The following is a 6,762-nucleotide window of genomic DNA, read 5'->3' on the forward strand; positions in this document are numbered from 1 at the left end:
AAGTGAAACAAAATCAGACACAGAAAGACATATATTGCATGTCCTCTCTTGTAAGTGGGGGCTAAATAATGTGTACACACTGGGCACGGTGGCTCACGCCTGTAATCCCAGCACTTTGGGAGGCTGAGGCGGGTGGATCACCTGAGGTCAGGAGTTCAAGACCAGATTGGCCAACAAGGCAAAACCCTGTCTCTACTAAAAGTACAAAGAAGAAAAAAAATTATGTGGGCATGGTGGTGTTTGCCTGTAATCCCAGCTACTCGGGAGGCTGAGGCAAGAGAATTGTTTGAACCCAGGAGGCAGAGGGTGCAGTGAGCCGAGATTGCACCATTGCACTCCAGCCTGGGTGACTAAGTGGGACTCCGTCTCAAAAATAATAATAATGTAGGCCAGGTGCGGCGGCTCACGCTTGTAATCCCAGCACTTTGGGAGGCCGAGATGGGCAGATCACGATGTCAGGAGAAAGAGACCATCCTGGCTAACACAGTGAAACCCCATCTCTACTAAAAATACAAAAACTTAGCCAGGCGTGGTGGCGGGCGCCTGTAGTTCCAGCTACTTGGCTACTTGAAAGGCTGAGGCAGGAGAATGGTGTGAACCCGGGAGGCGGAGCTTGCAGTAAGCCGAGATCGCGCCACTGCACTCCAGCCTAGGTGACACAGCGAGACTCCGTCTCAATAATAATAATAATATTAATAATAACGTGTAGACATGGACATAAGAGCATGGAATGATAGACAATGGAGACTTGGAAGGGTGGGGGGGGGGTGAATGATGAGAAATTACTTAATTAGCGTTATGTACATTATTCAGGTGATGGATACACTAAAAGCCCTGAATTCACCAGGACACAAGCTGTGCATGGAACAAAATTGCCCCTGTATTCCATACATTTATACAAATAAGAATATAATAATTTCAAAAATAAAACTGTGTGTATGAAGATAAATTTCCTACTATCTTATTATTTAAAAGATTGTCTGCTTCCTTTCCTGTATAAGTTTTAATGCAAGGCTCTCCTCCTATTAGCTTAATGCTGTGGCCCCAGGAAGGGAAACAGGTAGAGCACAGGGAGAAAAATTTACCCCAACGCATCTAAAATTGTGTCAGATAGAAAAGAGTTCGTCTTTTTTTTTATAAGCCCCAAGTTGGATAATTCAGACAAATGGTGAAGCCATAGGAAAAGACAACTGGAAAAAAGTTAGAGTTGCTCAGGAATGGAATCCATATGTCCCAGGAGGGGAGACAGAGAAGAAAGTATTCAAATGTGAGTGGAACGGCACGTCACATAAATGTGTTTTGCCAGGGGATCCTGGCACTGGGGTGAGTGTGAGGATTAGCTCTTGTCGAAGGCACTTTCCAACTTTGATTCTAGGATTAATCGAATAAACACTGCATTTCCATGGTACTAGAGGGGAACAGCAGTTGAGCTAGTGAACTGATGGAAATACTTTCACACTAATTGGTATGGGGAAGGTGGAATAACTAGAAGCCCTTTAAGGTATCTTCCAACTCTGAGATTCTTATTTTGTGATTCCAGGTTCTGAAAGGGAGCCACTGTAGAGCTACTGGCAGATCTACACAACTGACAAGATGTAGCTCACCCCTCTGTCTCAGGTTTCAGGACAACACCTGGTGTGTGCACGTGGGTGGGGGGTGGGTGTGGGAAGCAGAGATGAGGGCCAGAGATTGGGCACGTGCATGCATGCACATACACACACACACGCGCACACACACACGCACACACAGTGGAGATTCAGAGTTGGACCCTTCCCTTAACTGCTGGCCACAGTCATCCATTGCTAGGGACACAGCTGCCTCTACCTCCTCTCCCAAAGCCAGTGCAGGCTCGAGGCAACCTAAGACACCAAACCTCTGAACCAAAGTCCATTTGCCAAAGCATAGGTGCCCACTCAAAAGGGGGACAGAAGACGGGGCTGAGCACAGAAGCTACTCCCAGCATGACCAGGAGGCATCACTTAAACTGGCACCTTCAGCCATCTCTGTGCGCTCTGAGACTGCGGATAAGAGTCCTCTACTCACCCACTACCTGGCATCCCCCTCTCACTCCCCTCCCTGTCCCAGAGCTCCTGCTCTCTGCTCCCCTCCCTCTAATGCAGGGTGGATAGGCAAAGAACACAGGGTGCTTCCTGCCCTCGCCCTGCTCAGACCTCAGTGGTTCAAACACAGCCCTCCCCACAGAGTTCTCACTACCTGCTCCCCATTACGACCACAGCCTCTCCGCATCACCCACAGGTAACATGGCCCTTGGCAGCCTGCTTTCTCCATCCCACAGGACTCCCACATACCTCACCCCACTCTGCCTCCTCTACTTTATACTGGCCAAAAATGGGACTTTCTTAACAGCCAAAAAGCTGCCCATCCTCTCCCAGTATCCCACCCTTGAACTTTGAAGGCTGAGTCAAGAGTTTTACTTCTGTCAAAATGCAGCCAGTGCAGAGGGCCAAACTTCTTCCCTCCCACTGAGGAACTGGAAGGGCTTCCTCAAGGTCTCATGGATATAGCCTTGCAGCTTTGGAAGCAGAGAGAGAACAAAACCCCTGACTCAATTATCTTCCTTTTTTGCTCCTAAAGACTATTCTTTTTCCTGCCCCTTAGGAGACACAGACACCGTGGCAACCGCACTAAGCCCAGGGGTAATGTGTTTTCCTACATGGAGTTCCACCCACCTACGCAGGAGTCCACCATTGACCATCTTCACTGTAAGCCACCCTGCCCCCAACCAGCACTATGCTCAAAGCCAAAAGAAACAACCAAACATGAAATGCTGGTGAAAACTGCTTTTAAAATTCCACATGCCCTTAAATGTTAAATGCAGAGAAGTCCCCACCCCTCCCCACCCCCACCACTAGTTCTTATGTACCTAGTTTCAAATAAATTCAAACTAGGTCTTGTCTGGACACCACCACCAGCACCCACCTCTTCCCTGACAGGGGGCAATGGGATACCATAAGAAGGCTACCATGAGATAGGCAAGAATCCCTGGAACAAGTCAATCACTTCTCCCCCACTTCTAGACACCCCCTCTCCAGGGGACAGAAGATCCCCACCTGTTTGACTACTCTTCTTCAAATAGTACATCCCTCAGTCCCACCCAGCAAGAGACACTGGCTCTCCAAACCCAGCCAGAGAACAGTAACCCTGGTGTTCAGGTAAGGCCAGGAATGAGATGAGAGAGGGGTCAACAGAGACTGGGACATGTGCCACTGAGGCAGCAGACATGCTCTTTAAGTATCTATTTTAAGAGAAGATATTATTTATTAAGCACCTACTACATGCCAGACACTATGCTAGATAACTTTATTTCAGATCCTCTCAAGAACCAGAAAGGGATGCATTATCCTGATTTTACAAATAAGGAAATTGTGTGGCCAGGTGTGGTGGCTCACACCTGTAATCCCAGCACTTTGGGAGGCCGAGGCAGGTGGATCACCTGAGGTCAGGAGTTCGAGACCAGCCTGGCCAACATAGTGAAACCCCGTCTCTACTAAAAATACAAAAATTAGCCGGGCGTGGTGGCAGGAGCCTGTAATCCCAGCTACTTGGGAGGCTGAGGCAGGAAATCACTTGACCCAGGAGGCAGAGGTTGCAATGAGCCGAGATTGTGCCTCTACATTCCAGCCTGAGGGACAACAGCGAGACTTTGTATCAAAAACAAAAAACAAAAAACAAAAATAAAACCAAATAAGGCAACTGTGGCTCAGAGAAGTTAAGTAACTTGATAGTTACTTTTTGATGACCTCTCACTCTAGGAGACTGATCACCACTGACTTCCCCTACTAAGCCCCATTAATGAAGGGAAGGTCAGAAGGATCCCCCACCCCCGCTTGACCCCCAACAAACTGAACTTCCCACTAGGGGAAGCGGCAAAAGCTAGTTGCTTTTCAGCAGTTGGAAGCCCAGGAGGAAACAGCCCCAGGGGATGTTAAATACCGCCTGAAGCCCCTTCGCATGGCTCCATCCTGCAGCATTAATTTTTCCCCATGCAGCAAACATATCCAGCGTGTGCAGAAGGAAACTGCCCCTGGCTGGCAGCCCACTACTTACCTGCATGAAGACCTGAGCCGGCCAAAGCAGGAGACAGCCATCCTGGGTGGGAATAGTACTGTCAAGTTTGACGGGGACACAGTGACCAGGGTAAAGTGCCCCAGCTCTCTGTCAACAAGTAATCAGCATGAAGGTCCTAACTATTACTTCAGGGTATATGGGGGAGAACAAAGAAGAGTTTATCCTGCTGGGATATCCCAACCCCGCTTTTCTTGGGAGACCCAGATATACGGCTTTCCCTAACCTGCAACCATTCACAGACTGATCTCTCCCTGACAACAGAGGTAATGTAAGTACACACTAGACATATATGTTTGACACACAGTAAGTACTTAATGAAAGAGAGCAATTAAAATGATAATTTTTTTCCCCAGACAGGCATTCCTCTCTTCTCAGAGGTCTTGTCTACCTCCTCCCAAGCCTCTGGTAAAAAGAGTCAAGGGACCGGGCATGGCAGCTCACGCCTGTAATCCCAACACTTTGGGAGGTGAGGTGGGCGGATCACCTGAGATCAGGAGTTCGAGACCAGCCTGGTCAACATGGTGAAACCTGGTCTCTACTAAAAATACAAAAATTAGCTGGCTGTGTGGCGCACACCTGTAATCCCAGCTACTCAGGAGGCTGAGGCAGAATTGTTTGAACCCAGGAGGCAGAGGTTGCAGTGAGCTGACATCATGCCACTGTACTCCAGCCTGGGTGACAGAATGAAACTCTGTCCAAATTAAAAAAAAGAAAAACACACACACACAAAAGAGTCAAGGGCGAGTGCCCCTCTATCACACTTGGGATCTTCAAAGCCAACTTCCAAACTGAAACTATTAGCAACCAATTCTTCCAGGACTGGGGAACTCAGCCTCAAGTATGCTATGGACCTCCTTGCAGAGGCTATGAGAAGCCCTTACGAACTGCTCTGGGCAGGAAACAGTCCCTTGGACTGCCCCCTCACCTCTTACCTTGCTACTGGGGTAAAGATAGGTGGGGGTGACAACTGCAGGGAGAGGAATCTGTTGTTTAAATTCTGACTCTTTCCCAACTCAGAGCGATTTTGAGCATGTTAATCTCTCTGCACAAATGCTTCCTCTCCTATTAAAAGGAAAATAAAGAAAACAGGCCCTGTTTACTAAGCACTAGAGATTGCATTTTTACGTGTGACAGGATAAAGTTACACACCTTGTAATTCCTTAGCTGACAGAGGGCGCTGGATGTGATATGCAGAGAGGAAAAGACTGACTCCTTTTTCAGCTGACTGCTCTCTGTCCCCTCCCAAGGGGGTGGGCTCACAGGTACCGCCTGAGTATCAACGTACCACCAAGATCACCCACATGCCCTTGTTTTCTGAAAGGGTGAAGCTGTGAAAGGCCAAGATCAACACCATCAAGTCTGAATCATCCAGGTACAAAGGAGAGACTGAGTCATTCCAGTCAATTACTACTATTATATTCTATCTGAGCCAGAGTGTCTGCTCAGTGGTTCTTCTTTTTTGTTTTTACATTTTTTTGATTTTATTTATTTCACTGAGATGGGGTCTCATTGTCCAGGCTGGTCCTGAACTGCTGTGCTTAAGTGATCCTCCCACCTTGACCTCTTGAGTAGCTGGAATTACAGGAATGCACTACCATTCCTGGCCTGTTTTAATATTTTTGAATTCAGATATAATTATACCATAAAGTTCACCCTTTTAAAGTGTACAATCCAGAGGTTTTTCACATTGCTCATGGCTTCTTAAGTCTAAACTTGAAAGTGGAAGAGGCGTAAGAAAGGAGAGCAAAGGAGTCTGATTTGATTAAAAGGAGAAAAAAAATCTTCCACGTAGAGAAAGGTTTCCAAAGCCCAAGTAAGGGAGATTCTGATCAAAACCTAAATACTAGTTCTCTCTCTTGAAAATCTTTTCCGTATTGGAAACAGGATTATGTTCTAGATCTAAGGCCTATTATTATGAAGTGTGTATAGACACAGGGCCCTGTTTTCACCAGTATAGAAAAGGCATATCACACTGCCCTCTAGTAGACAGCCTAGGAAATGACAGTCAGTTAGGGTCTGGACAGGCTTGGGATCTCTGCCCTACAAGATGTGCTGTGTTCTCACACTTAAAGGCAGAGAAATTGGAGGGAGTGGAGTTTTTAAATGTTCACTAATGCCTTCTAAATAAACACAGAGCTCACCTGAAATAGAAACTAACTGCTTTCCCTACACCTCAATCTCTGCTTAAAAATAAATAATACATTCCTGCACGTGCCTGTAATCCCAGCTACTCGGAAGACTGAGGCAGAATTGCGTGAACCCGGGAGGCGGAGGTTGCACTGAGCCGAGATCGTGCCACTGCACTCCAGCCTGAGCGACAGGGCGAGACTCCACCTCAAAAATAAATAAATAAATAAATAATATATTCCTTTGTTAAGGGAAAAAAAGTGATTTAAGATTTCTTGGCCGGGCGCGGTGGCTCAAGCCTGTAATCCCAGCACTTTGGGAGGCCGAGATGGGCGGATCACAAGGTCAGGAGATCAAGACCATCCTGGCTAACACGGTGAAACCCCGTCTCTACTAAAAAATACAAAAATCTAGCCGGGCGAGGTGGCGGGCGCCTGTAGTCCCAGCTACTCGGGAGGCTGAGGCAGGAGAATGGCGTGAACCCGGGAGGCGGAGTTTGCAGTGAGCTGAGATCCGGCCACTGCACTCCAGCCTGGGCCACAGAGC

The sequence above is a fragment of the Theropithecus gelada genome, chromosome 14 (genome assembly GCF_003255815.1).
Source record: "Theropithecus gelada isolate Dixy chromosome 14, Tgel_1.0, whole genome shotgun sequence".
NCBI lineage: Eukaryota > Metazoa > Chordata > Mammalia > Primates > Cercopithecidae > Theropithecus > Theropithecus gelada.